The sequence below is a fragment of the Octodon degus genome, unplaced genomic scaffold, assembly GCF_000260255.1.
Source record: "Octodon degus isolate 3935 unplaced genomic scaffold, OctDeg1.0 scaffold00016, whole genome shotgun sequence".
Taxonomy (NCBI): domain Eukaryota; kingdom Metazoa; phylum Chordata; class Mammalia; order Rodentia; family Octodontidae; genus Octodon; species Octodon degus.
Window position 1 is genome coordinate 14,249,805 of NW_004524592.1, and position 22,393 is coordinate 14,272,197.

Consider the following 22,393-nt stretch of genomic DNA (forward strand, 5'->3'; position numbering starts at 1 on the left):
ATTGAGAAACAAATATCAATGAGACACTTTCCAAGCTGATTAATAGGACATTTTCAATAATTAATGCATTGCACATTGTTATCTTCTCAGTGGTCATCCACAGCACAAGAAGCAGCCATGATATCCCATCCAAACAGTGCTACTACAAATCCTTCCTCTCACTGAACCAAGCGAAAGCAGCCGTACATCTATCCTAACTATTCTGTATATACAAATACAAAATGGTCCTTCCTCTGTATCCCCTCTCTCCAGTTCAGTCCTGTTAGAGATGGGTATTCTATTGGCATCTAAATATTATAGGTGCTTGAATTCATCAAAACAATCCAACACATTACAAGGCCTATAATGGCATTTTCAATGCCATTGTAAGATGATGTGTTGGTTTGTACATGATCTAAGATTTAATTTCTAATACTTCTATGTAAAACTACCAATATGGGTTCTAGGCCTAGACTTTTCTTTTTTCTTTCTTTTTTTTTTTTTGTTTGTTGTTGTTGTTGTTGTTGTTGTCATTGTTGTTGTCATTCTTGTCTTCTTGAGGTAGGGTCTCACTATGCAGTTCAGGCGAGACTTGAGTTCACTTTGTAGCCCAGCCTGGTCTTAAACTCACAATGATCCTCCTGCCTCAGCCTCTCAAGTGCTAGAATTACAGGCATGAACCATCACACCTGATTAGGCCTTGACTTTCTAAGATAACACCATTCACTGCCTGTAAACTTTGCTTTAGTTGTGTACAGTGCCTGCTTTGGTTGTGTACAGTGCTTTAGTTGTGTATAGTTGTGTACAGTGTCTAAAGTTGAGTCTCACAAATTGTTTTTCCAAGTACACATATAGAATTATAGATCAATGCAAAGCACAGTGGAAAAAATTTGCATTCTTTTAAATAGGAATTAGGGCTAGGTTGATGCCACAAACCTGTAATCCTCATTTTGAGAGGCAAAACCAGGAGGATCATGAGTTTGCAGTCAACATGGGCTAAATAGCAAGCTCAAGGTGAACACGGATTACATACTGAAACAATAAAACATTAAGTAGGAATTGGTTGGTTTCAAGGCTCCAATGGTGTTCCAGAAATGATGATCTTACATTCACAAGTCTTCAAGTACTACTAGCCCAGCTATTTTATGTGCTTGACTTTGGGTATGTTAACTTCCTTAATAATGCATACCTCACAGAGCCGGTGGAAAAATAACAAGTGATAACTTATGGGAAAGTGCTTTGTAAACTATAAACCTCTCTACAAATATAAGGTCTTATTGTTTTTTGAAGAAATGGAATTATAGGAGTTAGACAAACTTGGGGGGTTGTCTTATTTTGAGACAGGGTCTTGCTATACAGTTCAGGCTGGCCTTGAGCTCACTTTGTAGCCTAGGCTGGTCTTGAACTGGCAACAGTCCTTGCTTCCTCAGCCTCCCAAGTGTTGGAATTATAAGCATGCTCCACCACATCCGACTAGGTTAGACAAACTTGTGTTCCAATCCTCGCTCTATCACTTTTGAGCTGTGTGACATTAAGCAACTATATAATCTGAATTTCATTTTCTTCATTTTAAAGTAGAGATAATAATATCTTGGAGGTGTGTTTTGAAGAGAAAACAAGAAAATGTTCCAAGACTTTTGCCTGGAACACAGTGTCACATTCAGTGAATGTTCTTGTTTTTTCCTCCTGCAGTTTTAAATACGTTTATTTTCCTTGTAACAGAATAATCTCCACCAAGATCTGTTGCCTGATTATAGTCAAGGTGAATCGTGACAATTAATGAAACAACAAAGCAGCAAGTCAATTATGAGACGTAAATCATGTCATCAGTTATGCTCTCTCATTGTGCTGGCACTGTTATCTGTGAATTGCCTCGGACGCCAAGGAAACAGCATGAAGCTACTGTGGTCGTTCAAGGTGAGCGACCTCAAAATCTACCATAGAAATATAGAGAACCCTGGAAATATCCTTATGTGTACTCAAATGCACAACTGCAAGTTGTTTAAGGCAGGCAAAGTATGTTCAAGTAGATTCTTACAATTTCGCCAGATAAATGCTTTTGAGATTGCTCCATACCACAATCAAAAAATGCATAGCATTACCTATTCTGCCATTATGCTTGACTGCATCCTATTTCCTAATTAGGGATGCAGACAGGCTATGCAGTAACCATGACTGATGTCTGCCACACTTCCTAGGAGGAGCAAGGTGAGAATGAGCATCAGCTTCAGCCCACAGGAGAAATGTGGTAATTGCTATTGCTCACTGCACTACAAATCCCATCTTCCTAGAATTACAGAAGAGGCACTTAAGAATAGAGTTTATCTCACATAAAATTAGAGTTCTGCTTATCCTGAGGAAAATCCTGTGAGGCACTGTTCTCAATTATTTTCATCATATAAATTAATGATAATGTAATTGTTATCATTTCATTTCAGTCCAGAGTGTTACCATATCAATAAAAATAATAGCTCATGCTTTACTTTCTGATGGGGACCTTTTCCACCACTTGTTTTTTTTTGCTTATCGTTGTGTCTGGATATTTATCAGTCACCCAGTCTTCATTTGTACTTGCCAGCTTATAACAAGCTGTTTTCCTGGTAAATAGTAGTAACTGTCCTTGAAATAATAAGAAATCATTAACAAGTAAAAATCAAGTGCTGGCTCTTGTCCACTGCCATTATCCTGTAGCTTGATTGCTCAGAAATTCATTTCTGTCCTCTAAAATGAAACATGATAATTATCACCAGTTACATAACAAGCTCAGGTAAGACTTGCAATTGTACCTGCTATCCTGCACATTTTATAGTATAGGAAAGATTTGCTTGCTGAGACTGTATCTAATTATGAAAAATGAAAGACTATGTCTATCAAGAAACTTAAAATAGAAATCTTCGCTCTGAAGGAGATGTACATTCTAACCAAATCTTATAGACTTCCTAAAAAGCAGGAGTGTTTATGTATTTGACTTCTCTACCTCCAAAATAAAAAAGTAGAGTTTAAATATTCATTATTTGGGGACTGATTCAAGAAATTACAACCTACCGGAACAACAAACTATGATTCGACCAGAAACCAGAAAACAAAAGCAGATGAACAGCATGAGCTCATTTATTTAGAAGGAGAAAAAGCTGTGGATGTATGTCTATGTTTACATGTACTGGAAGCTTCTAGAACTACTTACAGGTAGATCTTTGCAGGTCTTCTTCATCTGCTTGTATCATTTGCCTTCTTATGTATTACTTTCTTAACCAAAAAATAACAGAGGCAATTTGGGTCCGCAGTTCCCCAAGCTCTGCACACTGGTTTTCCTCTCCTGCTGCTTTGATCAGGAGCAACAATTTTATCCCAACATAGGAGTTAGATGTGTTTATTTTCTCCCAAGGATTGGCATATTGATGAAGGGAGACTGGCAAGAGGCCTGATCATGACAGGAAGGATGAAAAGGAAAGGTTTACAGCTCATATGTTTGCCTGATGATTTCCAAATTCAGGAAAAAAACAGCATTTGGATTTTGTAAGACATTAAGTGTATTTTGTTGGTTTTTTTGTTTTATTTTGTTTTTTAATGGTAGTGAAGTGAGAAAGAACATGAACTGGCCCTGTTTTGTTTGGTTTTTTGTGTTGTTTTGTTTTGTTTGTTTTGGTGGAACTGGGGATTGAACTCAGACCCTTATGCTTGCCAGGCAAGCTCTTATTCTATTGAGCTATCTCCCCGCACCCAGGTCCTGTTATTGAGAAGGCCCTGAAGGAAAACAGAATCAGTTTCTGGCTTGACATCATTTTCATTTTTTCTTTTAATAATTTTATTGAGAAGCAAATAGCAATGAAACAGTTTCAAAAATGATTACTAGCACAGTTTTAATAATTAATACATTGCGTATTGTTGTCTTTCATTTTATTTATTTATTTATTTTTTTTTGAGACAAAATCTCACTGGCCTTGAACTTACTTACAGTGATCTTTCTGCATCAGTATCTTGAGTGCTAGGATTGTAGGTGGGGACCTCCATACCCAGCAATTTGACATCACTTTTAAAGAGTAATTTTGACCCACTCTGAAAATAAACAGTGGTGGAAGTCAGGGGTTTAGAACTGCATATAGCAGAAGAAATTGAGACATTTGGGATTACTTCATGCTCAAAACAAAGAACAGAGTAGTGTCATGGAATGAGTGAATTCATAGCCATATTTTAGAAAATTAAAAGCTTTTAGAAAATCTAAAAGCTTACCAACCAGTCTGGGTGGCTTAAATTGGAAGAAGTCAAATCACTGTATGACTTTCTGATCAAGGGCCATCATTCACCTGAGACAACAACTCAAAACATAGGCACAGGGCTGAGCAAGAACTGGGAAACTACCTGGGACTCGGCCCTCAAGCTCTCTCCTTCTGAGATAGAGATACCAAGGACAAGCCAAGCATGGTGCCACATGCCTGTAATTCCTGCTCTCTGGGAGGCTGAGGCAGGAGGATTGCAAGTTTGAGTCCAGCATGGACAAGTTGGTGACTTAAAAAGACCCTGTCTCAAAATTTTAAAAAAGTAAATAAAAGGAGCTAGGGGCATAGCTCAGTGCAAAGGCCCTGCATTCAATTCCTAGTGGTGGTAGTGGGAGAGAGAAAAAGAGAGACAGATAGACAGACAGACAGACAGACAGACAGACAGACAGACAGACAGACAGACACAGACAGACGACAGACAGAGACAGAAAGAGACAGAATCAGAGACAGAGAGACAGAGACACAGGGTGAGGGTGAGGGAAAAGGAAAGAGAGATCAGAAACAAGGATTATTGTTACCCTTGCCTAGGGTTTTGTACTCTGTCTGCTCTGCCTTAGTAAAAATAGAAAAACTTAGAACAAATCTCTCATACCATAAGGATATATAAGGAGCTAGATGAGTGGACGGTCTGCTCAGCTACACAGTCAGTTATCAGTGGTCTCTTGTCTCCTGTTTCCAAAAATGAATGAATTGCTTATTCTAGAAGTGCTAATAGCAGATAATGATCCAATGTTACATCTCAACTACAAACTCTTACATTTTAATGTGCCACTTCTAGAACGATATATTTTACTTTAACGAAGTCAATCTCAAATCATGGAAGTTATAGGGTAGCGCAGCTGTTTATTACCAGGGCTTCCTTTTATTTCTTTGTCTGCATACTGAACTTACACAGCCAGCAGCGATGTTAATAAACTTGAATTTAATTGAGTTGGAGAGTGGATGGCATGGGTTTCCATCAACTGCTCCAAACTGCAAGATTGTGCAAATTATGTATGATTTTGTAACTAGTGGGGTTTCCAACTAGTGCCAACACATTTTCTAAGTCCGTTCCATTATTTGGAAAGTAAATAAAGGAAGTATTTTTATTCCACAAAATATCATTTTAAATGCAAATGCTTAGGAAAATGTTTTTAAAAAAAAGCAGCAGAAGAAAAGAAACAGGCTTTGTATATTGGCATTCTCAAGCAGAACAAAAAGAAGCTATCTTTTCAAATAAAGGATTTGAAGTTTTTTATTTACTTATGGATAAAAATGAATAAATATTGATATTATTCTTTACTATAATTAGAATTATAGACACAAAATGTGGTTGACTGTAGATAAATCAGACAAAAGCAATCCTATCCTAGTGGGTTTCTCTGTCTGTATGATAAAGTACGATGCCTTAGATATTACAAATGCACAATCTCCATCATTCTGAACTGACTAAAACTACCCAAGATGCTTTCTCTGTGAAAAGATGATCCCTAAGGTCTTCTCTAGTTCACAGATTTCTCTTTCTTCCTTCAGGGTACAGGAGGTTGGGATGAAAGAAGTTAACTAGATTAGTTAATTGTAATGAATCAGTGGCAATAGGATTTTTACCTTGGGCAATTTTTTAATATCTTGCCATGTTAATGAAGTCTCCAGACTTCAGTGGAAACCCAGATGATTTAATCTGCAACTTAAAAAATCAGAGCAGATATTTTTCCTTGTAAAGAAGCCATTTATCTAAGAAGACAGGATAGCTAAAAACCTTTCCAGATCATTTCATACTTTTTTTTTCTTTTTAAAGTTCTCTTCATATTGCCTTCCTTTGGGAGAACATTTTCTTTTCTTTTAGTAGGATTTTATTGGTATATTTTAAATATACTTAGTGATGACATTCATCATAGAGAATTAGTATCAGTACATGATATAACTTAGGCTTTTTTCTCCATTCCCCAATTCTCCTCCCCTCCCCATTTATAAAAGCTTTGTTTCCATGGTTTTTTGATATTGTTTTTACAGCATACACTGTGTTGAAATTTATTCATAAAGATTTAACTGTGGCACGAAGGCAGGACAGATCCCCTAGTAGATTCCGTGGTATTTAAGAAACACAGAATTTGTTTTGAGTAGAAGGCTGCCTCCCCAGAGCAATGTATAAATTCCTTTCCCACAGAAAAAATGAATCATTAATTTAGAGAACTACATTCTTCTTACCATTTTCCTTTCTTCTTCCCACTGTGCTTGACTTTCAAATTAGGATTTGCATAGAGCAATTAAATCGGTTCCAATAAACAGTTTAGGAATAGATATCTATATATTGCGAGGGTGGAGGGTACCAGGAATTGAACTTAGGACCTTGTGCTTACCAGGCAGCCACTTGTGCCACTGAGCAAATTGCATAGCAAAACCCTGTCTGAAAAAGAAAAATAAAACCAAAAACTAATTTTTCAAATAGACTTTCCTCAAAACAAACATTGAAAAATTTTAGTTTGCTTAATATACCTCTTACAAATGGAGTGTTATTCAGCTATAAAACAGGATAAATCTGAGTCTTTTGTCAGCAAAATGATACAACTAGAGAAAATACTCTTATGTGAAATAAATGAGACCCCGATGTGAAAAAAATATATATATATATATACCTCTTACACAATTCAATGAATATTGTAGTCAGAGGGAAATATCTCCACCACCCCAAATTTTGGAGTGCAAGAATAATTATATTGCTAATTTTGGAGGAGAGCAGAAGACCCATAGTGTCTTTTTCTTTCTTTCTTTCTTTCTTTCTTTCTTTTTTTTTTAATTTTATTTAGGACAGGGTGGACAGAGTCTCATTGCATAGATAAGACTCATACTGATCCCCCTGTTTACAGCCTCCCAAGTGCTGGGATTATAGGCTGCCTGGCAGGCCAGGGGACCGAACACCCAGCCCCTGTGTCTGCCTAAAAAGGCACTTTAATCCACTAAGCTATTTGGCCAGCCCCTCCATAGTGCTTTATAATTCTTAAAAAGTTAAATTTGGAAAAAATATGATATTGTTTTGTTATTTGACCAGATCCACATTATTGCTTTCTGTCTAAAAAGGTATATTAATTAAAAATGAAAAATAGAAGCCGGGGAGATGGCTCAGCAAAATAAGCTCTTGCCTGGCAAGCGCAGGGCCTGAGTTAAATCCCCATTTCCACCAAAAGAAAGAAAAATAGCCCGTAATCTCTCCTCATAACATTAGTTAAGGTTATCATCATGGTTTTTTTCCTACTCAGAAATCATGATTTCTAAAAAATAAGGGTTTTTTTATTCCTTTGCAGATAACATTTTTATTTTGTTTTTTTTGAGACAAGGTCTAACTATGCAGTTCAGGCAGGCCTCAAACTCAGAGCAGTCCTCCTACCTCAGCCTCCCAAGTGTCACGCCCAGCTGCAGAGATAACTTTATCTCACTTAATCCTAACCACAACCCCACCAACTAGTTAATTATCATCATTTTACAGGTAAGAAAATTAAGCCCAAGAGAGTAAATGCTACACAAAGCCCTTCTGATTCTAAGCCAGTGTCTTTCCACCATGCCAGTTGGTTCAACTCGTTAGAAATATCAGTTCTAGGGTGAAAGAGGGATTTGAGACAGGGTCTTGCTATGTGGATTAGACTGCCCTTGAACTCATGACCATCTTCTGGCCTCATCTTTCTGAGCACAGGGATTATCGGTATGTGCCATCATTATAGTTTAGAAATACTGAGTTTTGCATAAGGTCAGTACCTGCAATTACCAAGGGAGATCAGTGAGTCTGAGTTCAGCAGACATGACCACATTTCCATCTATGAGTCCCCAAAGGCTTGTCCTCTCACTGTCCCCAGCATATAGCACTATGACTGTGATTGCAGGCTTTCCATAAATCTTGATTGGATGAATTAAATATGTTTATTCATGAATGGATGCATGATTTACAATTAAATAATCCCCTTTTCTGGTTCCCCTAAAACAGTTTTCCAAACTGTAAAACTTTGCAAGTCCCAAGAGATGGTGACAGGGTGTATCTAAGAGTAAATTCTACTACTGTTTTCCCTGAAAGTAAGCCCCAGTATGATTTTTCAGGATGTTCATATGTTCATAACATAAACCGTAGCTTAAAAATATATCCCAATTAAGCCAGATGGAAAGATTTAGCACATCCATTGCCACACACAATGAATATACTGAATTATAAAATAATATTAATAGAAATAAAAATACTGACAAAACACTTAAATGATAATACAAATTATAATTATTTGCAAATACCCAAGTGGACACCTTTGGACAAGAAGTTAAACACTTATATAAATAGATGAACTGGTGGGGCCGGGGAGATGGCTCAGTGGAATAAGCACTTCCCTGGCAAGCATAAGAGCCTGAGTTCAATCCCCGGTTCTGAAAAAAAAAAAAAGAAGAATAGATGAGCTGGAGACTTTTTAATAATAATAACAAATTCTGTTATAATATTCTGAATATTATTACTGTTATTAATAATAATATTCTGTTATTTGCAGAATAGCAAATTGGAGTGGAGACAATGCACAAAAAATGTGCACACTTGATAAAGAACAGATATGGTTGTATCTAGTATGAATCTTCATAATTTCATATGTCAGGTGTTGTAGCAATGCACTACAAGCAGGCTACATGGATAGAAATACTCATTTAAAGAGACCTCTATGGCTGGACATGAGAGACTGGGACCAATGGTTCTGTTGAGGTCACAAGAAATTCAGACCAGAATTAGGGATTTGGAGAGTTATGCTGATATTGTAGAAGATAACAGGATTATATTTCAATAAGCATAGATTGTTGTACATGAATGAATGTGGACTTTTGTACATGAATAAATGGACATATGTAGATTCTTGTATATGAAAAAATTATACATCCATCAAAAATAATCCCTATTGCATCTTTTGGAGAAAAAATTATAGTAGTGGGGCTGGGGACACAGCTCAGTAGAATAAGCACCTTCCTGACAAGTGCAAGGTCCTGAGTTCAATCCCTGGTATCACAAAAAAAAAATATATATATATATATATAGTAGTAAGTTTGGGAAATGTCATTTATTAAAGACTCTCCAGATAAGTTAGCTTACTAAAGGGTCTAAAAAGTTCTATGATAGAGAATTTTGTTGAATTTCACTTAGGTAAGTCTTTCCCCAATATTCACCCACAGAAAGCACACTTCTTCCCTTTTACAGAAATTTTTACCATCATTCTACACACCAGTGTTCTGTGGAATTTGGTTTCAAAGAGAATCATTTAAAAAAAAAAAAAAAAGAACCATTAACAACATAAAAGGAAAAAAAATTCTGACACAGGAATTTGAAAAAGTTAAGAGACAAGAGTAGAGAAATAACTGAAGACCTGAGCTGGGCCATTCCCAGGAAGGCTAGAGGATCGAAAGGACCAGGAGCTCTAAGATTGTCCATAGTAAAGGCTTTGAGCAGAAGCCTACACAAGAAAGGGTCAATGTCAGGAAGATTTGGTGTCAGAAAAGAAGACATCAGGCATCAAAGGAAAGTGGATGGATGTAGATGGCCATTATAGACACAGACCTTAGCAAGTACCAATCTGCAAAGATCCTGGAAGCAAGAGCCACAGGTTCAGTCATAAGGCTCCCAGGGAATGAGGGAGAAATCCCACCTCAGAGAGGGCCAAGTCCCAAATCAAGAATATGGACAAAAAGAAACAAGTGAAGGATCTGGTGGCTATAAGTACAATGTACTTGAACTACCCTATATAACACTGCATTCTTTTTTATAAACTGTCATAAGCATCATGCAATTAACAAGAAGCCAATTCTGCTGCTAGAGCCAAAACTTGGAGCTGCTAACTTCACTCCTTCCCTACCCTACTAAAATAAGGGCAATACTAGATGTCAGATTCACCAAGTTCATGTTCTCCAAGTTGAAAAATGAATTCTAAGGAACAGTGGGGGCTAAGAGGAGGAAAATTTGTTAGGGGGGAAAAAAATGAGGACTAGGAATAGTTCCTGAGAGACAGAAGGGGTCCTAAATGGGTTACCAAATAGCCCACTTCTCAAAGACAGTTTTATGGAGCAAAATCATGAAGTGGGTACAACTTGAGTCAAAATTATGATCAACCAATACAATTGCAAGCGGTGCTTTGGCAATATTGATCCAATGATAGCAAGGGCATATGGGTGACATCACTGACCTTGGTCAATAACCTATACTCTTAGTCTTGGTGGTCTTAGTCTTCATGGATGTGAGAGGACAGGCCACCTCTAATAAGACAATGGGAAATCTCAAAAGGGTAATGCCAATAATCTCAAGCCTCTGTTTATCCCTTAGGGAAGGAGTAAATCTAGCCATTGTGACGTTAATACTCGTCAGTGTCAGAAAATGCGCCTCCAGCCAGTTTTGTTGCATTCTCAACTTCTGCACTGACTCCCTCAAGGGCCCATCCCTGTCTGCCTGACATCTACTACTACATTTCTACACACTTAGCTGCCTATAATACTGCTCCTAGGATCTAGGGCACTAAGAACCCTTGAAGTGTCCAAAATATAATGTGGTGCTAGGGACCAACCAATCCATACTGCCTGGGCTCAGGTATCCCCAGCAGTTAACCGGTCCAGGTCCGGGAAGGTTAACCCTTCCTATAAAACTGTATCTCTTCCCCTCTAGTTTCTTTCCCTTTGTGTTGGAGGCCTTATGGTCAGTTGATTTCACCATGCCTATCATCTAGGACTGCGGGCAGTTGTACATTCCTTTTGGGGGTGCCAATAAAAGACACAGATCCGTGATTTGATTGTACATTTCCTCCCTGCATCACATGAACTATTCCTACAATCTGCCTTCTCTCTTTTCATCCATTATTTACCACTTCAGCCAGTCCTCTCTATTCTCTTGTTCAGATCCTTTTCCTTTTTCCACCTAACACAAATGATGAGCGACAGCTAGAGAGAAACACAGCAATATATCCTAGAAGTGTGCCTCTCTGCTGGCTTAACCCTTCCGAAATGTCATGAGTGTGAAATAAACTTTCTTTTCTAATTTAAAAAACTTTTATTAGTACATGCATACAATCATGGTTACATTCATTGTGGGGAGTTGCGACATGTACATAATTACACAGAGAAAAATTGATCTTGGGTAGATGGCCTCCAAATGATATAGGGGAAAAATGAAACTCCCAACCTGAAAAGTACCTGGGACGAGTTTGTCTTCTCTAAAACCAAAGAATGAATTTTAGGAACAAACAGAGGTTATGAGCAGAATATATTTATTGGTGGAAAGAAAGCTTCTGTCTGAGAAAGGGATAGAAGAGGGTCCCCAAGTAGGTGATCCCCAGGAAGCTGTCTCTTCCAGGGACTTTTATAAAGAACACCATGCGGTGAGGCAGGTCTAAGGTGGTGGAGAACATGGGAACTCACTTAGGTGGGCATGAGGTGGGACAAAACTATGGTCAACCAATGAGATTACAAGCACCATTGCTCAGGTATAATTGATTAAATCTGGTATCAAATGGAGAAGTGAGTCATGTAGCAAGTGGGCATGAATACAGGACAAGGTCTCTTCTTGTTGGGGGTTGGGTTAGTGACTCCTTTGGGCTCTTTCAAGGTGATTGATACCCATTTAGAATGTCAATCCCTGATGCCCATCCCTAGGGAAGTATGTAGCTGTATGTTTCCTCTTTTGTCTTGAGGTCTGGCCCATACGGGAGTGTCTGTCTCTTTCAAGTTGCAAAGTCACCTTGTCTTCCATATTGTCTCCTTAAGGGCCTGGCCCTGTCTGACTGCCTATATTTCTATCTAATTCAGCTGCCTACAACAATAACACATCTTATTTCATTTTTCTTGACATAAACTTTCAAATGGAATAGACCACCTTGTGGAAAAACATTCGTATGGTCTCCAGAAAATTACTAGAATATCAACTATGTCTACAGTTTCTTCCAAGGAACTCTGCTACTCTTGCATATTTTCCTCTCCTCTCAGCCTCCTGCTCCATCTCTGATCCAAGGATTTAGTCTCCTACTTCCTAAAACAATGGTGACCAGCAGAATGGAATTCCCTCAGCCAGGTGTGGTGGCACCTACCTATAATCCCTGCACTTTGGAAGGCTGAGTCAGGAGGACTGCAAATTCAAGCTCAGCCTGGGCAATTTAGTAATTTTGCAAGATCCTGTCTTGAAATAAAAAATAAAAGTACTGGGGTGAGGCTCAATGTAAAAGCCCTGGGTTCAATCTCTAGTGACACACTCATATACATACACACTCAGCCTATTACCTTCCATTCATATTCATTCCTGTTTCTTTCCCTCCTGTCTCAATGTGAGAGGTATGTCCTTCCTACTACCCAAGGTCAGTCCTCTCCACACTTCCCTATCTCTCCTCACAGGCATTTTTCTCTCCAGTTACCACCATCTCGTGGTCTTTCTCTACCAGCATTTTAAGTCTTGCTTTCTTTAATCCACCAATGTCTCTACTACATGCCATTTCTTCTTCTCTAAGATTTCTTTCTTTCTCTTTCTTTCTTTCTTTCTTTCTTTCTTTCTTTCTTTCTTTATTTCTTTCTTTCTTTCTTTCTTTGTATGGGGGATCAAACTCAGGACCTTGCCCTTGCCAGGCACACACTTATGCCACTGAGCTGTCTCCCCAGCTCTCTAAGATTTCTTGAATTCACTGATCTCGCAAATTCACAGCCCTCTTGATTCTGTCCTCCCTCCCCTCAGCCTTTCTTTACCTCCAGTTCAGCTTCTACTGGTGGAGACCCATCAGGCAGCCCACTAAAACTCTTCTGGGCAAAGACCTCCCTATCTTCACATAATCACTGCTGTTCCTGTTTCATTACATGCTTTCTTAACAGCATTCCGCACACTTGATTACTCCTGCCTTCTGAGGTGATACACTTGGGCTTATACAACATTAATGCCTCTGGATTTTCTCCTGTCTCTCCAGTTACTTCTCCACTTCCTTGAAGAGCTCTTCTTTTTTCCCCTTTCTCTCGTGATCTTTCTCAGGGTACTTCTCTTTTTTCTCGATCTACTCAGCTTCCTTGGATGATCTTATCTGTGCTCCGAGGCCTTCAAGTATCCTCTTAGTGCTAACACTTCCTGTTCTTGTCTTAGAACTAAAAAATCCCATAGCAGAGGACATGCTAGCTCTTGCTTCCACAGGAAGGGGCCAGCAATGAATTCATTTTTCCAGCCCCTTGTGCTCCCCTTGGCTTCCAATGCTGGCCTCCCCCTCCAACTCTGTGGACCAGTGAAGAATCAAGTAACCGCCCTCTTCTCAGCCCTGGGGCAGATCCCCCCACCAACAGTTATCTGTACTGCAGCAGAAAGATCTGTTTAAAGCAGTGATTCAGGGGCATGATTTTTCTATTCATCATTAAGGAATAGGGAGTAAGTGAATGGTTTTAAAGTCCAAAATTTTAATGAGGCACCCAAGTCTTTACTTGGCTACTCTCTTTGTTTTATTTGCCACTCTAGCTAAATAATGACAAACCCTTATTATGTTATACACCAGGCATCTGCAGTACTGGGGATCGAACCCAGGTCCTTGAGGTTGCCAGGCAGGTATTTAGACTGTCAAGTTATCTCCCTAGCCAGAGAATGCAGGAACTTATACTGGTAAGAAAATGGAGGCAAAAAAGTAATTAAGTCCAAAACTACAGCACAGTCAAGTCCAAATTCAAATCCAGTTGGTCTGGCTTTGAGATCATGATTCTAACTACTGTATCACACTGCCAGAGTTCCTGGACTATGCCAGTCTCCATCTCTCTCTGTCTCTTTGTCTTTCTCTCTCCTATTCTTATATGTACCTGGGTAACTCCTACCCTTCAATCTTTGTGCAGAAATCCTTTCTTCTGGGAAGTTTTCTCTAACTGCAACCCCACTCCCAAGTCTTGCTGTTGCAGGCAGCTGAATTAGATAGAAATATTACAGGCAGTTGGACAGGGCCAGGCCCTCAAGGAGACAAGATGGAAGACAAGATGACTTTACAACTTGGAAGACACAGAAACTCCTGTAGACAGACACTCTTCACGGACCACACCAAGACATTTGATGATGAGGTACAAGGGGCCACATATAGTACCAATGATACGGAAACCTCCAAATGGCACAGGGAGAAAAATTGATCTCCCAACCTAAAAGATACCTGGAATGAGTTCGTATTTTCTAAAACCAAAGAATGAATTTTAGGAACAAATGGAGGTTATGAGCAGAATATATTTATTGAAGGAAAAAAGTTCCTGTCAGAGAGGGACAAAAGGGGAAGACCAAGACAAAAGAGGAAATACAGCTACATACTTCCCTAGGGATGGGCATCAGGGATTGACATTCTAAATAGGTACCAATCACCTTGAAAGAGCCCAAAGGAGTCACTAGCCCAGCCCCCAATAGGAAAAGACCCTCTCCCCTATTCATGTCCACCTGCTACACAACTCGTTTCCCCATTTGATACTGGATTTAATCAATTTTACCTGAGCAATGGTGCTTGTAATCTCATTGGTTGACCATAGTTTTGTCCCACCTCATGCCCACCTAAGCGAGTTCCCATGTTCTCCACCACTTTAGACCCTCCTCACCACATGGTTCCCCTCTATAAAGTCTCTGAAAGAGACAGTTTCCCAGGGACAACCCACTCAGGGGACCCCCTTCTGTCTCTCTCTCAAACAGGAGCTTTCTTTCCCTCAATAAATATATTCTGTTCATAACCTCCATTTGTTCCTAAAATTCATTCTTTGGTTTTAGAGAACACAAACTCATCTCAGGTACCTTTTAGGTTGGGAGATCAGCTTTTCTCCCTGTGTCATTTGGAGGTTTCCTTGTATCATTGCTACTCTATGTGGCCTCCTGTACCTCATCATCCATTTCAAGGACCCAGTACTTTTTACTAGTTGAGTCACTTATGTTTGTTAATTAGTTTATTAATCAATACTGAGTTCAATGTACCTCTTCTACCATATTTGTCTTTCATCTCTAATTGTTAATGAAAGGAGTTAACAAAGAAAAGAGTGTCAGATATAATCAAACAGGTAAAGCTATCTTTGTAGAGATCCTGGGATAGCCTGTGTGAAGGAACACCAGTGTTGCAGGCAGCTAAGTAGGCAGAAACAGTATAGGTGGTTGAATAGGGCTAGGCACTTGAAGGAGGCAGTCAGTATGGAAGAAAAGATTATCTTGCAACAGTGGAAGAGACAGGCACTTCTACTGGGACCAGACCTCAAGACAAAAGATAAAACAAATGCACCCACAAACCTCTCTAGGGATGGACAACAGGGATTGATGTTCTAAATAGGTAACCATCAATTTGAAAAAGCCAGGAAGGGTCACTAACCCCACCCCCATATAGGATAAACCCCTGTAACTGTAGTCTGTATTCATGACTCACTTCCCCATTTGATCCCGATTTAATCAATTTTATCTGAGTAATTATGCTTGGTTTTTTGTTTTTTTTTTTCCTTTCTATTTTAGGGAAGGGTCTACAAAGTGTTCAGGGTCTCACTACTAGATCAGACTCTCCTAGTGATCCTCCTGTTTACAGCCTCCCAAGAGCTGGGATTATAGGCATGCACCACCATACCTAGTTTCAATTGCTGTCTCAGCACCCCCTGGGTGTGGGACCAGCACGGCAAGCTGGGGGATCCATTGAACCCCTGGCCCCTGCCCCTGCTTGCAGGCGCTTTAATCCGCCGAGTTATTTGGTCAGCCCTGTCTGTAATTTTATTGTTTGACCATAGTGTTGTCCCACCTCATGCCCACCTTGTGATTTCCCATGTTTCCCACCTTGGATCCGCCTCATGTCATGGATTTTCTCTATAAAAATCCCTAGAAAAGGCAGATTCTAGGGCAACCCATTCCAGCCCCCTTCTGTTCCTCTCTCAGACAGAAACTTTCTTTTCCCCAATAAATATATTCTGCTCTTAACCTCTGTTGTCCCTAAAATTCAGTTTTCAATTTTAAAGAACACAAACTTGCGCCAAATATCTAGCAGATTGGGACCCCGCCCCCATATCACCAGGATGGCTCCCCTTGAAAGAAGACCATTTGTCTCCATTTTGGCTAAACTTAGCCCTAATTCCATGTATTGATATGTACAGAGCTGGCTAGGATAATACTCTACCCACTCATTTGCATTTAAACAATGCAAATAGGTCTATGGGTAGCCTTTGAAGCTGCACAACAGGTTAGTGATGCCCTTCCTATAGCTCCCTACCTCTAAGCAAGATTTAGGCCAAGGGATGCTGTGCAGTCAGCTAGAACTGAGCCTCCAGAAAGAAGCCCTAATGTCTCAAGCCAGGCAGGCCAGGCATCCAAGCTGAGGCAAGTGACCAAAAACACCAGATACTACCCCAAACTGTGTTACACAGATCCTCCAGACTTAGAAGCTATTATCAGAATCCAGTACTCTGTATATCTCTCCCTGAACATTGCAGAGGTGCTATTGTGCCTCCTACCTAGCCCAACTTACAGTTTCATGTACTTCCTGCCACTCTCACAGTCACTCAACCTGGAGCCACTCTCTTCTTCACAAATTAATGAAACCTGGGTTGGCCCTGAGTCATGGCCTTTGTTCTAGTAAGCCATTATTCTGACTGGATTTAGGACCCCTCAGGTTCCCACAACTTCAGATATGTCTTTGTCTCTTTATTCTTGCCATAAGTTGCACTGGAAGTGGAAGACTGGAAATCACTTAGTAGAATTCCAATAACTTTTCCTTGCAATTACAAATTATAAATTCCTCCAGACTTCAACAAGGCCTTGATGGTTCTTTGTAGTCTGTACTACCTCTGAATGAAGAGTTAATTATTTTCCTGTTTGATTAGTGTGGCAGGATCTCTACTGGGCTGAATTCTTGTTCCTTGTTTTCTCCTGTGGTACTTACAGTTGGCAGGTAGCTTTTTTTCCCTACAGATGATGGGGGCCCAGGTCCAACATATCTATGCCTCCAGCCTCTCCTAGGACTCTCATTTTCATGTGCCTCCAGCCAGATGGAAGAATAAGAGATAGAAGAAGAGCTTCTCTATCTGCCACTGACACTTCAAGTATCATTTGCTCTGGTAGCTCACATGGCCCAAGTGGCAGAGCAGCCTGCACAGCAGATTGGATCTGGTACAGAGCCTTTTCTTGTTCTGGGCCCTACTCAAAATCAGAAGCTTTATAAGCCATTCAATAAATGGGCCTTAGCCTGAACTGCAGAGCAAAACCTTGTCTCAAGAAACCAAAATGAAAGAGAGAGAAAGAAAGAGAGAGGAACAGAGGGAGGGAAGGAGGAAGGAAGGAAGGGAGAAATGGAGGGAAGGAGGGAGGGAAAAAGAAGGGAGGCAGCAAACTAGAATCAGATAAATGCAATGAGAATACATTCAGAACTTGCAAGTGGTTGTAGAGGATTTGGTAGCATGACTTGATTTTCTGCTAATATACATTGATGGCTCTGTGGGAAATGTGATTTTTGGCTGGGTCAAGATTGAATTTATGAAAATCAAGTATGTATTTTGAAACACAAAGCTTGGTGAGAGATGAAGTTAGCCTGAGAATTAAGGAAATGATAGAATGGGCTTGGGGGTGAATACAGAGATGAGACAAAGAGAGACAGAGAGAGGGATAGAAGGCTAAGGGGAGATAGCTTAAGGAGAGGAGACCGCAGATGATATTGTATCTTTTATGTTTATCCGCGTTTACCATATTTTTGTTCTAAGTCCAAATTCCCACCTTGCCTTATGTTCTTCTTTCTGCCTTAGTCATTAACAAATATTGTAAGCAGTTGTCCAAAGCTGAATTTATTTGCTTTCATTTTATAATAATTTGCATCTTTAGAATTGTAAGTAGAATTTTTTCATTACTCAAATGATGGATATTTTATTTTCCAAATTTTTATCAAGAGGACCTTATCAATTTGTATTTATTCCCTGCATCCTTAGTCTTTTTCTTCCAGTCCCTTTTAAAGTGTTTTATCACTGAGTTTAAATTTTCTGTATTGGATCACAGAATTATTTTAGATTTTAATATTTATATTACTTGAATCCAAATTAAAATCTTAGATCATGGGTATAGTATTCATCAAAAAATAAAAAATAAAAAAATAAAAAAATAAATGGGCCTTAAGGGCCAGCCAGATAGCTCAGCAGATTAAAGTGCCTGCTTAGGAAGGCAGAGCAACTAGGGTTCGAGGGTGTGCTGAGATGGCGAATGAGACTGGGCATGGTGGCACGTGCCTGTAATCCTAACCCTTGGGAGGCTGAAAACAGGAGGATCACTATGAGTCTGATCTCGGAAGTGAGACCCTGTATGAAGTACATTTTTAAAAAATAATTAAGGGGGTTAGCCAATAGCTCAGTGGATTAAAAGCACCTGAAAGCAGGCGCAGGGACCAGGGGTTCGATCCCTGAGCCTGTGGTGCTGGCCCCGCCCCAGGGATGCACTGAGACAGCAATTGAGACTGGGCATGGTGGCACATGCCTGTAATCCCAGCTTTTGGTAGGGTGTAAACAGGCAGATCACTATGAGTCCAATCTAGTAGTAAGACCCTAAACACCCTGGAGACCCTTCCCTAAAATGCAATAATAATAAATAAATAAATGGGCCTTTGTAAGACATCCAAGTGGGGCATATGCTGCTTCCAAAATCCAAAAAACCCCGCTATGTATAGTGCCTCTTTCTTGGTCATAGGAGGGACCAAGTGCAACAATTTATCCTTCATTTTAGAAGAGAGATCTCTACATACCCTGTACCTCTGGACTCCTAAAATATTCACTGAATCCAAGAGCCCTTGACTTTTAGACAGATTTGTTTTCTATCCTCTGGCATGCAAATGCTTTACCAATGAGTCCAGAGTAGTTTCTACCTCATGCTCACTTGATCTAATCAGCATAATGTCATCAATGTGATAAACCAGTGTGATACTTTGTGGAAGAGAAAAATGAGCAAAATCTCTTGAACTTAGTTTTAACATAGGGCTAAAGTGCAATTCCCCTGAGATATGATAGAGTAGATATTGCTGGCCTTTCCAACTGAAAGCAGATTGCCTCTAGTAGACCTACCTTGTAGTAGGTATGGAGAAAAAAACACTTGCCAAATCAATAGCTGCATATCATGTATAAAGAGGTATGTCAATTTTTTCAAGCAAGGAACTCACTTCTGATAAGTAGCCATAATTGAAATCATTACTTGATTAAGCTTATGATAATCTACCATCATTCCCATCATCCATCTTCTGCAGACCAAATAGGAGAGTTAAATGGAAATGTGGTGAAAACCACCACCCCTGCATCTTTAAAGTCTCTGATGGTGATACTAATTTTTGCAATCCCTCCAGGGATAGGATATTGTTTTTTTATTTACTATTTTCCAAGGTAGAGGCAACTTTATGGTTTCCATTGGCCTTTCCCACCATAAGAGTTCTTTCTGCATGAGTTAGAAAACCAAAATGGAGATTCTGCCAAGTATTAAATATATCCACCCCAACTAAGCCTTCTAGAGCTCACAAAAATTACTAAAGAATGGATCTGGCCACCCAGTAAACCCACAGTGAGTCGGATCATGGTTAAAAGTCCACTGGTCACATGACTTCCATAAGTTCCTACTCTTTTTTTCCTCTTCATTTTCATTTATTTAACACAAATCTCAAAACATTTGAATCAGGGCCAGGGAGATGGCTCAGTAGAATAAGCACTTCCCTGGCAAGTGCAAGGGCCTGAGTTCCATTCCCAGTTCTGGAAAAAAAAAAAAAAAAACTGAGTGAAATTGAGCCTCCTTCAACAAAGGACTTGCTTATCTCTGTATCATTCCAATTTAGTATTATGTGCTGCTGAAGCAAGCACCATAAACTCCTACCCTTTTTAACTAACATATTAATTAATTTATTTTATGTATTTGGTACAAGGTCTCATTATGCAGCTTGGACTCACAGTGATCCTCCTGTTTTCAGCCTCCCCAGTCCTGGGATTACAGGTGTGTGCCACCATACCAGGTCTCAGTGACCAATTTAGCACGCTTGGGGGCAGAGCTGGAGCAGGGATTGAACCCTGGTTCCTGCACTTGCCTAAGCAGGAGCTTAGTCTGCTGACCTATCTTGCTGGTCCTAAGCTTTGACTCTTATGGAAGGGCCACAGTTATGTTTCAGAGTTCCCAAAATCAGCATTAGTTTGGAGCCAGTGTCCAGTAGTCTCCCAAAACATAGGATCATTTTCTATTTTTCAATGAGTGGTTACACTGGTAAAAGGCCACAGGCTCCTTTAAGAAAACAGAAAAATGTTAATAGTATAACTTTTTGGTGATGCATCAGGGTCCTTTCTCAAGGGGAATTGACCTTTTCACTCAGGGAGTTCTGAGTCTGTAAACTGGCTCAAATCTAGGAATTCATCGGGGGATGTGATTCTCTGTTGCTACAATTTGAGGTAGGTTTTCGTTGATTTGCCCTGAAATTTTTGTTTATTGAAATCCAGCAAAGACTTAATGGTCTTCCTATTTTACTTATGGGAACATGCTGATTAATTAGCCAACACCATATGTCTACACAAGGCAGCCTATTGTAATGATTGCTTTGTCTCTGCTTTCCATTATGGTACATATGTCCATCTTGCCTTTGGTTGTTGGGTGCTGTCACTTCACACCTCCAACTCTGGGATTCAATTACACACATTGCACTTAGGTTTCCCAATTGAGTGACTGTGGTCTCCACTATAAGATCTGCCATAGAGGAATAACAGAGCTCTTCAAGTATTCTGGTGTTTCCTTCCCAAAACTTTTTCTTAAGTGAAGAGTACATTTTCTGGACCTTTCCAGTATGGAGGAGTCATAGGTCTTCCTAGAAAATCCACTTTAGTATTCCCATTGCCCTGAGCCATTAAATAACCTCATCAACAGTAAACCAAGGAATATGAGGCATCTCTAGATCATTTACAATAGGTCATCAGATCTATATAGTTCAACCAACTAATAAAACAAATAAACTATTAGCACTTCAAAAGAAACTCCACATATTATGACATTAAATGTACAATCTTTGCTTACTAAGCCCATATAAAAAAAAATCAGCCTAATCTAGGTTTGTGTTTCTCCCACCATTGTTCCACACCTTAAAATCCATTCCCATATCTGTTTCCCAGGCATCTGCTTGTAAGTATTAGAAATACTCAAGTTCTTTAGGGGTGTAGCATGTCTTTTCCTAGTCCACACTTTTAGAAGCCTTGGGATTTGAACCTGGTCATAAGCCTGAGGAAAAAGCAAAGAGGAAAGGTGGGTCCTGAGGAGCATCAACATTGTCTTGCTTGATAAATGCATCAAGGAAGGTCATTAATACTCCTGTAGTCCACACAGAATGTTTCCTCAGGCAAGGTGGAGAGGTCTACACCACATATGGTGGAGGTGGGGATACCTCTGCCACTGACAGTAGAACAATTTCTTCCTCTGGAAAAGCAATCACCTATCAGAATAGAGTTCAATGCCCCAGGCTCATCAAGTTCCTCCCAAACACCTCTCTCTCTCAAGGTATAGGATGCCATTCTTTTCCTATCGGCATACTCACTTTGATAGCAGACACTCTGAGACTGAGCATTACACTTGTGCTTTAATTCATCTAGTTATATGCTGAAGGCTCTACCGTATGGTTATAGGAAGAAAATTCACCTTCAGGAAACACTTAGAAGTCTTTAAATTATTTATATGTTTCGAGGCTAGGAATTTAAATCTTTGAGCTCATTCTCTTCCTTTACTAATTTGTGCAGACATGTTCACAACAACCAATCAACATTATTACACATTTCTCAGTCTTCCAAAACTGTTCAAAAGTATTATGTACAGAGTCTCTAATTCCTTGCATCTCACAAGTAATGAACTAGGACAATCAGATAGAGGTATGTTGTGTGTTACTTTAAACAGTTCACACCAATAACTCTTGGTACTCTACATCATCAGAAAGAGAGACCATGACAACTTTAGTTATTATTAGAGAGCCAACTCCTGGAACCATTAAATCTATAAGATAAATTAATCCCTATAATTCTGTTTCTCTAAAACCATTCTTAGTACCAAAATTTGTATTGATTAGGTTTCCCTCAAGGAGCAGAATCAGGGGCTGGAGAGATGGCTCAGTGGTCTAAGGCACCTACTTGGAACAAGCTTGGCAAAGCATCAGGGACCGCGGTTCAATCCCCCAGCACCACATGCCAGC

The 22,393-nt window shown here is 39.6% G+C and overlaps 1 non-coding gene across 1 annotated transcript; it reads right to left on the minus strand.

The window, feature by feature from the left end:
• Positions 1 to 19,938: 19,938 nt before the first annotated feature.
• On the minus strand, positions 19,939 to 20,042 carry LOC111815469. The gene has a single exon (XR_002820154.1). It is a non-coding gene; the product is annotated as a U6 spliceosomal RNA (small nuclear RNA).
• Positions 20,043 to 22,393: the final 2,351 nt, after the last annotated feature.